The 15,310-nt window shown below is 48.2% G+C and overlaps 1 pseudogene; it reads left to right on the top strand.

Annotated features, from left to right (window-relative positions):
- The first annotated feature begins 5,579 nt into the window (after positions 1 to 5,579).
- LOC102410851 lies at positions 5,580 to 12,448 on the top strand (annotated as a pseudogene).
- The last annotated feature ends 2,862 nt before the right edge of the window (positions 12,449 to 15,310 follow it).

The following is a 15,310-nucleotide window of genomic DNA, read 5'->3' as shown; positions in this document are numbered from 1 at the left end:
AGAACCTGCCTTCCAATGCAGGAGACATGGCTTTGATCCCTGGGTGTGGAAGATCCCATGGAGGAGGAAATGGCAACCCACTCCAGCATTCCTGCCTGGGAAATCCATGGACAGAGGAACCTGGCAGGATACAGTCCATGGGGTCACACAGAGTCCGACATGACTGAGCGACTAACACAATAACAACAGAAACACGACTGTGACCTCTGAGTCACACACTCTCCACCTGTACCTCCTCGAGCTGCTGGCACCTTTTCTGTTGCCCCGGAGGTGTCTCTGTGTCGCTTACTCTGGGTCTGAGGGTGGCCTATGAGGAGGACCCGTACTTGCAGGTGGGACAGGAAGACCCACCGGGTGCTGCCCATCTCCCCTCGGTGCACACATGATGCAGCTTTTCCTCTGCAGTGACTGCTCACAGGTGCCTTCCCATCCGAGCTGTGGACCTGATGTACACACTGTGGGGTTGCAGTTGGTTCCCCAGGACGCGGCTCTCCATCTGAGAGGCTCTTGTAGCTGGACCCGGGCCGTCAGATGTGCTGCCAAAACCACTGGGGAGCCAGAGAGGACAGTGATGACAATACCATTCCCTGGCAAAGATGGTGGTAACGATACAATTACACCTGTTCCTGCAGGAGTGGCGCACTGAGAATGCTGATACAGGGGTGGTGATCATTATCATTATCCCCTCACTTCCTAATTGGAGGTACTTTTCTCCCTTCCTTTGGGTCTTCACTGAATGGGGCCCTTCCCTGGCCACATGATCTAAAAATCCTTCCCTTCCTTCAACGTTCTATCTTCTTCCCTTAGTTTATGCTTTCTCCATAGCACTGACCACTAAGGAATACACCATACAACGTGAGTTGTTTCTTTTGTCTACTCTCTGTCTCCCCAGAAGGTAAGCTCCTCTGCCGGGGTTTCTGTGTCTCTTGCTCACGCACTGTATCTACAGGGCTCAGAACAGCCCTGGCACGTGTGATCTTGATACAGTCAGTGAGTGGGGGATGACTCCCGTGGTCTTGAGCACTGACTGCGTCCTGGATGCTGTACTGAACACCCTTCCTAGCCAGCCTCGTCCTCCCCCGGCTCTTCCGTAGTGCAGCCCTTCTGACCATCCTCAGTCTCAAGCATCCTTTCTCATCCCGACCTGCCCTTGGTCCCCAGCTTACCAGCACTGCCGGTCCCTGCCACCAGCTTCCAGCTGCTGCTCTAGTTCACAGGGACCTAACTGCCAATTCAGGTGATGTCCTTCGGCCCTCCTGTTCCTGATGCTTTCAGTTCAATGAGCGATCACTCCCGCCTTCCAGAAGCTGGTTTCCTGTCACCTCCAACAACGTGCTTCTGGGCTTTGCTCTCTCTCTTTCCTTTCCTGTCTCCATGAGGCCCTGACCTGTATGAGCTTCTGTCCCTGCTCCGTCCTGCACAGCCACGTCTCACCCACTCTCATCCCACTGCCCCTGACCAACGAGTCTCTCCAGCCCTGACGCTCTGCTGCTGGCTGTACGTTTTTGCATGGACGTCCTAAGTCGGCCCCACATCCAGCTCACTTAAAACCTAGCCTACCCCTAAAATCAGAATTTTTGAAAACCTTTCAATCAACCATACCCCAGTATAACATAAAAAGTAAACAAAAAAGACCTGTGCTCCCCCAAGCTCCCTACATTCATTCCAGAGCCAGCACACCACCCCTCCCTTGGCCTCCCTGGGACTTTCCTTGGACAGGAGGCCCTGCGATCCAGTTGGCTCCACCCCACAGTGGCTCCCTGGTCCTGGCTTCAGCTTTGCAGCCTGACCGACGCTGCCGCAGTCCCTCAGTCCCACCCATGGAGCTCTGCCACGACCCAGCGCACTGACTGCGGATGCTGTCTCCGTGTCCCCTTCCAGAGAGTGGCCACCACCTGCCCCGGGGTTTTCAGCGCCCCGCCCATGACCAGCACCCAGAGGCTACAGGCAGTCCTGAGAGCACGGCTGACCCACGTGAAATTTCAGGGCGGAGGCTGGGGAGAAATACAATTTTGTCATTTGAAAATAGCTGGGACTCCACACATTTTACATATATATGTGTAAAAAAAAAAAATATATATATATGTATATATACAAGATAGTATTTACAAAAAAAAAAATTTAAAGGGATTGCAACAGGGAAAAGAAAGTGCAAAACTCAACACCCAGAAAATGTGAGCACTGTGCCCGTGGCTGTTTATCCAGCTTGCCATTCCTAGAGCTACCAGCAGGTGGCGGGCCAGGGCAATATTGCCTTTATTCTCCCAGGATTTTTTAAGGCTCACTAATTAAGAGACTTGGAGAAGGCAATGGCACCCCACTCCAGTACTCTTGCCTGGGAAATCCCATGGACGGAGCAGCCTGGTGGGCTGCAGTCCATGCGGTCGCTAAGAGTCAGACACGACTGAGCGACTTCACTTTGACTTTACTTTCATGCATTGGAGAAGGAAATGGCAACCCACTCCAGTATTCTTGCCTGGAGAATCCCAGGGAAGGGGGAGCCTGGTGGGCTGCCATCTCTGGCGTCGCACAGAGTCGGACACGACTGAAGCGACTTAGCAGCAGCAGCAGCAGCAGCAGTTAAGAGACTAACTAAAAGCCTGCGTGAACAGATATAGCCTGAATGCAGTGGAATATGTCTGTTTGGATTAGTCTCTGATAACTTCAGGCAGCTCTCAGAATTCTAGAGCATTCTCCTGTCCCAGCTTGTAGCATGTATGGGCTTTATATTTCCCCATTTCGTTGAAAAATCCATCATCAACCAAGATTCAGATGAACATGAAACACGTAAAACAAAGTCCAGCTTGCTGGTTACCTTGTCCCTTAATCCACAGCTCTGGGTCTCTCACATGCTCCCCGTTCTCCCAGCTGATAAGAGTTTAGCTAGCTCAGTTTAATCATTTAACATTAGACTGAAACAAAAATCACTCAGTGAGAAAGTCTGCAAGCTGACATAGCAGACTTGTGGACACAGCAGGTGAAGAAGCTGCTGCTGCTGCTGCTGCTGCTAAGTCACTTTAGTCGTGTCTGACTCTGTGCGACCCCATAGACAGCAGCCCACCAGGCTTCCCCAACCCTGGGATTCTCCAGGCAAGAACACTGGAGTGGGTTGCCATTTCCTTCTCCAATGCATGAAAGTGAAAACTGAAAGTGAAGTCACTCAGTCGTGTCCGACTCTAGCGACCCCGTGGACTGTAGCCTACCAGGCTCCTCCATCCATGGGATTTTCTAGGCAAAAGTACTGGAGTGGGGTGCCATTGCCTTCTCCGGCAGGTGAAGAAGAGGGTAGGGCAAATGGAGAGAGTAGCATTAAGACATATACATTAGCATGTGTAAAATAGATAGCCAGTGAGAATTTGCCATATAGCACAGGGAGCTCAAATCCAGTACTCTGATAACCTAGGGGGTGGGATAGGGAGGGAGGTAGGAGGGAGGTTCAGGAGAGAGGGGACATATGTATTCCTATAGCTGATTCATGTTAATGTGTGGCAGAAACCAACACAGCACTGTAAAGCAATTATCCTCCAATTAAAATATAAATTAAAAAAAAAGTCTGCAGGTCAAGAAAAACATGTCTTCCAAAAGCAAAGAAGAAACCATTTGCTCTGTGAGTGTGGATCCCATATACTTTCAAAACCTTCCCCCTTCCTGACCTTATACACGTGCCCGTGGGGAAGGCAGATCAATAAAATGTTCACACACGTCACTGTTCCTTCTCAGAGCTTCCATCCACTCTATTTACACCTCCCTTGTTGCCTCCATTAGTTAGTACATCAATTCTGCTCCCATAGTTAAGACCCAAAATAACAGTGGCATACACACAAATGTATTTCTGCCCCAAGTAAGAGTCTGGGTAAAGCCAACCCAGGGTGAGTTAGGACAGCTGGGGACAGGCAGACTCCCAGTGTCAGTGTTCCGGGCCCTAAGCCTGCTCCTCAGCCCGTGAAGGGAGTCATGTCCCCTTTGAGGAAGGTAGGTGTACCAATCCCATTCGAGTCCCGTGGGCCGCAGCTTAGCCAGAGTCTAACGGATGCTGTGGGTCAGGGATCGTCTGGCATCGATGCTGCTGGTTGGCGGCTCAGGTTTTTGCAGGGGCCTCCCCTGAGGCCTCTCCCTATGGGCCGGTGTGTCTTCATGGGGTGGGAGCTGGGGTCCCAGAGGTGAACGTCCAGAGAAGGGAGAGTCCACACTGCCTTTCCCCACCTGCCATCAGTCAGGGTCGGCTGGGGAAGTCTTGCCCAGCTTCAGGGGTAAGGCAGATAACCTCTACTTTGGGGGAAGGGGTTTGGGGAGGGTGGACAAGTTCCAGACCAGGTGGGATAGCAGGTGGGCCTGGAACTACTGTGAGAGCCCCTGTCCACACTGCCTCCCCCACGTCTATCTGGCCTGAATTCCCATAATGGCCTCTGACTGCTCCTGCTTCCTCCACTTTTATGCTTCCCTTCACATAACTCTCACGAGCAGCCCCCAAAGCTGGTAACACATCTGATGGTTTCCCTCACTTGCAGACTCATCGTCTCCACTTAGGGTGGAGCAGGCACGGTCCCACACTGCCTGCGGGCCCCTGCCTCCCACCCACCACGTAGAAAACCTCTCTCTGGGTCCCACTTCCCTGCCTTCAGTTCCCCAAACTGACCAGACTTTCTTACACTTCAGTGTCTTCTGGAAATTTCTCTTGACTTGTCCTGTGGGTTCCTCCTGTTCATCCTAGCCCCTGACAGCCTCAGAGCAGCCCTCTGCCACATTCTATTCCATCCCTTCACACAACTGCTCGTAACTGGCCTGAGAACACCCGGCTTTTCTGCAAAATGAAAACCACAAGATCAGGGTCCAGGCCTGCTTTGCACTTGGCATAGGTGCATGCATGCATGCTAAGTCGATTCAGTCGTGTCCGACTCTTTGCAACCCCATGGACTGTAGCGTGCCAGGCTCCTCTGTCCATGGGATTCTCCAGGCAAGAATGCTGGAGTAGGTTGCCGTTTCCTCCTCCAGGTGGCATACGTGGGCCCCACCTAAGTCTTTGTGGAATGAGTGAAAGGTCAGTGAGGGGCAGCGAACAGGGGACCAGCCTGTGCCCTTAGGAAGCTGACATCTGTAACAGGAGCAGGGCTTGTCTGTGACTACATCAGGGCTCTGTGTGGTGGGGCCGTGCGAGGAGACGGCTTCTCGGAAGACGTGGCATCAGGACTGGGCCTGGAAGGGCGGAAATCATGTTGATTTTTGCAGACAGTGGGCAAGGGTTTCCTGAGCAGAGTCAACAGCAAGGATGTGATACAATGAGGTCAGGGTTGCCAGAGAAGATGTAGTTACATTTGAATATCAGATAAACCACGAATGCTTTTTTATTATAAATACATCCCAAATATTTCACAGGATGTAATTCCACTGAAAAGCATTTGTGCCTTATCTGAAGTTTAGATTTAACTGGGTGTCCCAGATTTTGCCAGGTCTGGCGACCCTAAATAAGACCCCAGTTCACAGAGAATACTTGCCTCTCCTGCTGGGTTTCTGCTGAACAGTGGTGCCTTTGTTTCCCATCTCGCAAGCCAGGGACAGAGACCCATTACATGAAGAATCACATGGCTCCTCTGGGCATTGCTGCCCTGGCGATGCTGTCTTCAGGTGCCCCCAAGCTCACTGCTGCTGAGTCAGGGCAAGTGCGTAAGATAAAAGGAAGGAAGCGGGCTTTGGCAGCAGAGAACTCTGTTTAAAACACAACCCTGCAACTCCCCGTCCAGGAGAATTCAGATCAAGTGACTCAATGTTCTCATCTGTAGAAAGGCCACAACGCCCACCTGCCAGAAGGGTCCGAGTATAACACCTGGCACATTGAAGGCACTAAGGGAAGGGCCGGCTCTCTGACATCCTTATTTGCTTTGTAACCTGTCATTAAAAGCATCGCCACTGCTTGTCATGTAGTATCGGTTTCCCCAATTGCAACAGAGAACAGTATTATCAAAATTTCTTAGATTTTTAAGTCTAAGAGTCCATCCAGTCCAATCAAAGCTGAGCAAAGTTCAATAACTTGTCTGCTCTTCAGCCAAGCATCTGAAAACCCACCTGGCCCCCTGCCCTCTGAAGTCTTGGGCTTGATGCTCCCTGCATGTCCAGTCAGCCAGACGCGAGCTCTTGAAGGCATCAGAGTGCATCACTGCTTCTTTCCAATAATCGGGAGGTTTTCTCTCTTTTAAATATCAGTGACAAGGACTCCCCTGCTGGTCCAGTGGCTGAGACACCGCATCCCAAGGCAAGGGGCCCAGGTTCGATCCCTGGTCCGGGAACTAGATCCTGTATGCTGCAACTAAGACCTGGTGCAGCCAAGATAAATAAATAAAAAGTTTTAATAAATAAATATCAGTGAGAATGTGTCAAGGCAGGAACTGCAGTTTCCCCTCTAGCTTCCTGAATATAATCCAGGGAAAGAAAAACCTGAGAAATTATCTGACCTCTTCTCACTGGCCTCAGCAAGGAGCTTGACTTCCTGGTGCGGTGAATTTCCTACAGAAACACACACACACACACACACACACACACACACAGGTCTTACTCTTTTTTTTTTTTTTCCAGCACATAGAACATAACAAGCAAACACTTTTACTATCCAGGCGTCAATCTAGACCGAAAGTGGGTTGCTAACAACAAGACAGTTAAGCAGCCCGACCACACTTCCCCTGCTTTGCCTTTTGGTTTTCACCTCACTGTCATTTCTCCAAATCAAAGGAGCTCACAGGAGGGGAAGCTGCAGAGCCTGAGGGCGTGTACCTGGCACTCTTCCACCACTCGCATCACTGGGGTTAATTGATCTTCGCCATATTTTTTCCAAAAGTCAAGGTAGCGTGGGGGCAGGGGCAGAGAAGCAGCGGCTTGTGACGGCACTTCTCAGACGTCCCAGCTTTGCAACCCACTGCAACAGCCTGGGCTGGTTCACCCACTCGCCAGAGTCCAAAGATGGGACAGGGGTCCCCAGAGCTCAGGGATAAACAATAATCTTCCCTCTTCTCTTAATCCAAAGATGGGGTGGTGCTCTCTGTAGGCAAGCTGCAGTCGCTCAGTCCTGTCTGACTCTTTGTGACCCCGTGGACTGCAGCACGCCAGGCCTCCCTGTCCTTCACCATCTCCTGGATCTGTAGGCAAGTAACGCCCTTTAAAAGGATTAGCCCATGAGGAAGTGTGAAGGGCAAGGACAGGGAGGGACAGAAAAAGAAAAAAAAAAAAAAAGATCAACCCACAAAACACCTGGAATCAGTTCTTCTTTACAAGTGGTTTTAAAATCAGTAACAAGACTCAGTTCTCTAGGTATTTTCACCAGAGCAAATCTCAAGACAGATGGTCCCCCTGGCTGACTGGAGAGTAAATAGGTCCAAGGCTACGTTGTAAGTGAAATACTCAGTTCTACAGGAAGACTCGAAAAATACCTCTGAGTGAAGTAAGAGGTTATGCTGAGGCTGTGATTTAGAGTGTGTTTAGTGCCAAGATTTGAGAGGGTGCTCCCCTAGAAAGAAGACATCACTGCCTCCAGGAGGGAAGAGAAGGCTCCTGGAGGCAGGGGCTCCTTTGGGTTGACCCATGTGTGAGCTGCGATTCATGGGGTTGCAAAGAGTTGGACACGATTGAGTGACTGAACTGAACTGAACTGAATGTGTGAGATGAGAAACAAACCCCCAGGCTCAGAATTGCAGGATTCCTGGACCAGCAAAGACTCACAGTGAAGAGGAAAATTGCATATATATGGAATCTATAAAGATGGTACTGATGAACTTATTTGCAGGGTGGGAATGGAGATGCAGACACAGAGAACAGACTCATGGATCTGGGGTGGAGGAGAGGGGAAAGAGAGAGGGGGACAAATGGAGAGAGTAGCATGGAAACGTATACACTACCACATGTGAAATAGCCAGTGGGAATTTGCTGTATGACCCAGGGAACTCAAACCAGAGCTCTGTGACAACCTAGAGGGATGGGACGGGGTGGGAAGTGGGAGGGAGGGGACATACGTATACCTGTGGCTGATTCATGTTGCTGTATGCCAGAAAAACAACACAATATTGTTGGATAATAAAGCTATTATCTTTCAATTAAAAACAATGTTTTAGAAAAAGAGAGAGGGAGAGAGAGCTCACAGATAAATGTTGATAAGACCAGTGACGAGGTCCAGTTTCTCTACTTTATCCCCTCTGAGGTGGTCTCCATCCTTCCTGAGTCCATGCTAGACAAGCACAGCCAGCTTCTGCCCAGATAAACAGGAAGGAGAAAGGAGAGAGAGAAGACAGCTATGGGAGGAAATTAGTACTTACACAGATGAAAATAGCTGGTGATTCCACATTTTCACTGCAGGAGGAAGAACAGCTACTCTTCCCACCCGAGAGCCCAGTGACTTGTGAAAAGCTAAATACAGTGCTGGTTCAGAATCGAGTCTGTGCTGACCTCAGCATGAGCCCCAGAGCCAAGAATTAGACTATTTTTTAATGCAGTTGCCAAAAAACAAAAAAGGTGTAGCTAAAATGGGTGATTTATTCAACAAGGACCTACTATGTATCACAGGGAACTCTACTCAATATTCTGTAGTAATAACCTATATGGGAAAAGAATCTAAAAAGAGTGGATGTATATGTGTAACTGAATCCCTTACTGTAAACCCTAAACCTAGCGCAATGTTGTAAATCGTCTATGCTCTAATATAAAATAAAAACCATATTTCAAAAAGACACTAAAAATAAAATAAAATGGGTGATTTGCATTTTTTATTCCTAACTACAAAATTAAGATATGGTCAAGTGCAGGGAAACATAGAAGAAAAGGCTTAAGATTTTAAATGTTTATGAAAATAAAGTGTATGCATGGAAATAATGCAAACGATACAGAACTACAAACACGGAAAATGAAAGTTCCCTGATAGCCTTCCTGGAACCAACCAGAGCAAATGCTTTAGTGGACAGTTTTCCAGATTTTTCTCTGTATATGTGTAACCAAATATATATATATATTTATGTGGTTTAGTTGCTAAGTCTTCTCCAACTCTTGTGACACCATGGCCTGTAGCCCACGAAGTTCCTCTGCCCATGAGATTTCTTTCCCAGGACAAGAATACTGGAGTGGGTTGCCGTTTCCTTCTCCAGGGGATCTTCCTGACTCAGGGATTGAACCCAGGTCTCCTGCATTGCAGGCAGATTCTTTACCAACTGAGCCACCAGGGAGGGTATACATTTGTGCAGTGGGGGGAGTTTTACAAAAATCTGATCACGATTTAATACTTTCTTTTGGGAGTTCACTTTCTTTTTTCTCATAACTATATCTTGGACATCCTTCCATGCTACTTCTTTATAGACAAACTGTATACTACATAACTGTTACACAAGGCTTCACTGAGTAGGTATGATTGCAGGTGAATACTTTCACTTTAAATTTATCTAATAGCTTTATAGTCACACCAAAAGGCAATTTCAGGGGCTTCAATGTCATCGTACTCTCATTGCACAAATACAGTGTTTGCCCTTTATTCATGTTTCCTGCCTGCCTTTGTCCATCTGCACACTCTTCTCATCACTTGTTCATTTAACCCAGAACTTCCCATGGAATCCCTGCTACTGAGGGCTGCTGGGGGCTGCCAGGTCCTAGGAAATGGGCATGACTAAACAGCAAATGTGTCAAGACAACCTGTCATTGCAAAACCCTCTGGTCGCTTTGTCATTTACAGTTAAATGTAAGTAGGCCTTTTGTACACATTTTAAATACCTTCCTGAAAAAGCAAAAGGCTTTCATTCTGTCAGATACTTTTATAAAGGGCAGAATTCCCTGTCCCTGTCCCGGGTCTGTTTTGCCACAGCATCTGGGAATCCCAGGGGCAGGGTGTGGAGGGCTCTGCTGGGTGTGGTGTCCATTGGTTTGTGACAGCATTTAGCCAACTGGTAACTTTACTTCAGGGCTTCTTGGTGGCTCACTGGTAAAGATTTTGCCTGCAAATGCAGGAGACATAAATTCAGTCCCTGGATTGGGAAGATCCCCTGGAGAAGAGCATGACAACCCACTCCAGTATTCTTGCCTGGAGAATGGACTCCATGGACAGAGGAGCCTGGTGGGGTACAGTCCATGGGGCTGCAAAGCGTTGGACACAATTGAGCAACTAAACATTACCTCACTGTGCTCTCAATTCCTCTGGGGCCCGACAGGAAGTGGACTGTTTTTTCCTGCAGGTCATCCGGGATACTGCTACCCTACAAGACTTGTCTGGTGTATATGCTACAAACACATCACTATTTAAAAATAAAGATGGAGTGAAGAATTGGAAGACTGGGATCAACACACATATGCTACTGATACTATGTATAAAATAGATAACTGGTGAGAACCTACTGAACAGCACAGGAAACTCTGCTCAGTGCTCTGTGATGACCTAGATGGGAAAGAAATCCCCAAAGGAGGTGATATATGTACACATAGCTGATTCACTTTGCTAAATGCAGTAGAAACAAATACAATATTATAAAGCACCTATGTTGTTGTTGTTTGCTCACTAATTTGTGCCTGACTCTCTGTGACCCCATGGACTGTAGCCTGCCAGGCTCCTCTGTCCATGTGATTTCCCAGAACAAGAATACTGGAGTGGGTTGCCATTCCCTTCTCCAGGGAATCTGCCCAACCCAGAGATCAAACCTGTGTCTCCTGCATTGGCAGGCAGATTCTTGCCTGCTGAGGCATCAGGGAAGCCCCCAAAGCAACTATACCCCAGTAAAAATTAATTTAAAAAATAAATAAATAAAAATAAAGATAGAATCAGGAACTTGGAGTATTATGAGAGCAGAGATGTGAAACTCCTAGCAGGTAATAAGTTTCATTCTTTTGTGGGAAAGTATGTGTCCTATGTTAAGGAATTAAATAGTTTATATATTTAGAAAACTCAAGAACAGATTGATAAAAGAAATGTTCATCTGCTGGGGTATGGGGAAGTCATTCTGGCTTATCCCTGAATTAACTCAAATTTTATGCTAACTAAAATAGCCTGCGTATGGCCTATCAAACATACATTGTACATCTGCTTTAGTTATTAAAGAAAAGAACGCACTGATCAGAAGTAAAGACAACCCATGATAAAAATAATGATTAAATGCCCATCTTCCTGGGACTAATGCTGGCCCTTCTTTGATGCTAAGACTCCCTTCTCCGGTGCCATGGCTATCCCGAATCGCTGAGTACCTGCTGGTCTGTTCTTTTTTTTTCCTGAAACCTCCTCCCCATAGAAAATACACACCCAAATACCTCCCATCTCTCTGCAAACACACTGTTGCTACTGCAAAAATCTCATTTTTACTCTGTTGAGACATTATGTCATTTAGGAGGGTCATTTCTCATTATATGACATTATATGTCACTTAATGATGTTATACGTCATTTCTTCAATAACTGGTTTATAGGAGCGGGCAGTTTATTAACATTAAATTTAGACCCAGCAGATCTGAGCGAGGGGGTGTGGAGGCAGCAAGGCAGGAGGGAATGAAGAGCCCTCTGGTCAAGCTCGCTGTTTCCAGACACGGTTGCTGGCCAAAGGAGGCCCCACTGGTCCTTCTTAGAATCCTTCACCGAGCCTTCATCATCCTGTGTGACACCCGGGCCATGGTCCTCCACTTCGTCTCCATCTGTGGCGGCAATGGCTCCTGGCCGATGACCTCCTCTTTAGACTGTGGTACTTCTGCACTGGCTCCAACTAGACTGGGCTGCATTTCCTCTGAGACTCAAGTCAGGCCCATGTGCCCCAGGCATGCTGGTGGCTTGCAGCATGGCCACCTTGGCAGTGGTGGTCATCATCACTATGAGGAGCCTGGAGCTCCTCATAGTGTCCCAGGTGTGCAGGGACCCCCCCCTCACAGCACAAGTGGGCCGTGGGCTCCACCCTCTTTCTCGTCTCGTTCGCCCACTCCTTCATGGGGCTCCTGAGTTTCCTGACCTTCTCAGGAGCCAGGTCACACTCATGGGCCTCACCCTGATGTTCTGGAGTGACTCCATGGCCTCCTTCCTCCTCTTCCTGAGCCCTTGCATGTCAATAGCATCACCCACATCAACAGCATCATGCATCCCTGGGGCCTGCCTGCAAAAGTTTAGGGTCCCCTCCAAGGACATCAAGTTCTACGAGAAAGTGTGGTCAAGATGAGATTTTCCCAGACTTTCCTGCTGGTCCAGGGGTTAAGACTCTCTGTGCTTTCAATGCAGGGGGCATGGGTTCAATCCGTGGTTGGGGAACTTAGATCCCACATGCCACATGGTGCAGGAAAAAAGATTAGACTTTGCCAACATGTGACATTCAAATCGCTGCCTCTTGGCCTTGGGGTGGTTGGGCCAGTGGCCCATGGGCCTTTGTAGTTGGTCTGCAGCCCAGAGGTTAGGTGGTACCTCCAGCAGCACCAGCTTAGTCATGGCCATGTTACTAGGGTGTTGATTTTATTTAACATGTATTAAAATCTAAAAAATAAATAAATTTAAAGTATGGAGCCTTTGACTGTATAGATCACAACAAACTGTGGAAAATTCTTCAAGAGATGGGAATACCAGACCATCTGACTTTCCTCCTGAGAAATCTGTGTGCAGGTCAAGAAGCAACAGTTAGAACTGGACATGGAACAACAGACTGGTTCCAAATCAGGAAAGGAGTACGTCAAGGCTATATATCATCACCCAGCTTATTTAACTTATATTCAAAGTACATCATTCTAAATGCCAGGCTGGGTGAAGCAGAAGCTAGAATCAAGATTGCCAGGAGAAATATCAATAACCTCAGATACCCAGATGACATCACCCTTATGGCAGAAAGCAAAGAAGAACTAAAGAGCCTCCTGATGAAAGTGAAAGAGGAGAGTGAAAAAGTTGGCTTGAAACTCAACTTTCAAAATACTAAGATCATGGCATCCAGTCCCATCACTTCATGGCAAATACATGGGGAAACAATGGAAACAGTGAGAGACTTTATTTTGGGGGGCTCCAAAATCACTGCAGATGGTGACTGTAGCCATGAAATTAAAAGACACTTACTCCTTGGAAGAAAAGCTATGACCAACCTAGACAGCATATTGAAAAGCAGATGTTACTTTACCAAAAAAGGTCCATCTAGTCAAAGCTATGGTTTTTCCAGTATAGTTTATATATAGTTTTTCTTGAACTATAAAGAAAGCTGAGCACCAAAGAATTGATGCTTTTGAACTGTGGTGTTGGAGAAGACTCTTGAGAGTCCCCTGGACAACAGGGAGATCCAACCAGTCCATCCTAAAGGAAATCAGTTCTGAATATTCACTGGAGCTGAAACTCCAATACTTTGGCTACGTGATGGAAAGAACTGACTCATTGGAAAAGACCCTGATGCTGGGAAAGATTGAAGGCAGGAGGAGAAAGGGACGACAGAGGATGAGGTGGTTGGATGGCATCACCGACTCGATGGACATGAGTTTGAGTAAGTTCCTGGAGTTGGTGATGAACAGGGAGGCCTGGCGTGCTGCAGTCCATGGGGTTGCAAAGAGTCAGACACAACTGAGTGGCTGTACTGAATTGAACTGATGAATCCTATCCTGTCACTAACCAGGTGTTTACCTTGGCCAAATACCAATCTCCCTGAGTCTATTTCCTTATTGGTACAGCAGACCTAGTAATTCCTGCGTTATGTAGTAATTATGAGAGCTAAATGGATCAGCTTATGGTGAGTACGGAGAAGGCGATGGCACCCCACTCCAGTACTCTTGCTTGGAAAATCCCATGGACGGAGGAGCCCGGTAGGCTGCAGTCCATGGGGTCGCTCAGAGTTGGACAGGACTGAGTGACCTCACTTTCACTTTTCACCTTCATGCATTGGAGAAAGAAATGGCAACCCACTCCAGTATTCTTGCCTGGAGAATCCCAGGGACAGGGGATCCTGGTGGGCTGCCGTCTATGGGGTCGCAAAGAGTCGGACATGACTGAAGCGACTTAGCAGCAGTAGCAGCAGCATGGTGAGTATTGGCCAGTGCCCAGCCAAAACAGAAGCACAAAGCAGTGGCTTGAATCTTTGTCAGACACCTTGAAAGAATGGACAGGTGGAAGAGGATTCATGGGGAAGAGAAGCAGGGGTCTGCTATTAATTAAAGGAAAGATCTGGTTGGCATGGGGGCTTCTCCAATGGTTCAGCGGGAAAAGAATCTGCATGCAATGCAGGAGACACAGGCGATGTGGGTTCAATTCCTGGGTCGGAAAGATCCCCTGTAGCAGTAAATGGCAACCCAGTCCAGTATTCTTGCCTGGAGAATCCCATGGACAGAGGAGCCTGGCAGGCTGAAGTCCATGAGCATATGGCACTGCTTGGCCTCAGAAAGGGTCTTTAATGGGTAGGAAAGCCTAACACAAGGGGAAATGGGGGGGGTGCCGATGCCTTACCTTTTTGTAAGTGTTCTGAACCTTCATAGAGCACACCTGCGTTAACTCCTGGGCCACACCTGCCATCAAGTTCTGCTTGATTCCATTGTCAGGGACATCCAGGGAGCAGCCCCTCGCCTCCCCCGTCTCCACCCTCCACAGTGCTCAGCCCAGGCCTGATGGGCAGGACTGCCCAGGGACCCTCAGACACAAAATGAGGTGCTCTGTTCAATGGATAGAAACCTCGTGCCTTATAGGGTGGCAGTTCACCCCCAGAGGAGAATGTACTTTGTACACTCTGCTTCACCCACACAAGGGTGGCTTTGTCCTGCCCAGGAATCGCACTGCCTCCCCTGATGCTGTGCAACCTCCCTGATGGGGCAGGGGACATGGGGTCCTTGGAGCACAGCCCCGCCTCCTGCCTCCAAACAAGCAAGCTCTAAACAACTCCAGCAACACGGCTGGCCCTGCAGTGAAGGCCTGTCTGCCTGGTGAGCAGCACTAGCCTTCTTGTAAACTGGAAGGAAATGGAACCATGGGTCCCTGCACACAGCTGTGCTCGGCTCCATTGCTCAGACAAAGCATTTATCTCCCCAGAGGAAATCTGTGCCCAGACGGCTCTCCAGACCCTACCTGGCACTTAATCACCCCTCCTCCTCCGCTGGCCTGACTTCTCTACGTGTTGTTTAACTTACCTACAATTTCATAGGCATTTTTGTTTTGTTTTTCACAGAGGTGAAATTCACATTATGTGAAATTAAGCATCTTATTTATTTATATATATTTATTTATTTGGCTGTGCCAGGTCTTAGTTGCAGCACATGGGATCTTTAGTTGCAGCAGATGAAACCTAGTTCCCTGACCAGGGATCAAACCCGGGAGCAGAATTGCTGGGTTTACATTTTGAGGACCTGCCAAGCTGTTTTCCACAGTGGGTGCACCATCT

The sequence above is a fragment of the Bubalus bubalis genome, chromosome 14, assembly GCF_019923935.1.
Source record: "Bubalus bubalis isolate 160015118507 breed Murrah chromosome 14, NDDB_SH_1, whole genome shotgun sequence".
NCBI classification, from domain to species: Eukaryota; Metazoa; Chordata; class Mammalia; order Artiodactyla; family Bovidae; genus Bubalus; species Bubalus bubalis.
Note: the sequence above shows the minus strand (reverse complement) of the source record. Positions and strands in the feature narration are given on the sequence as shown.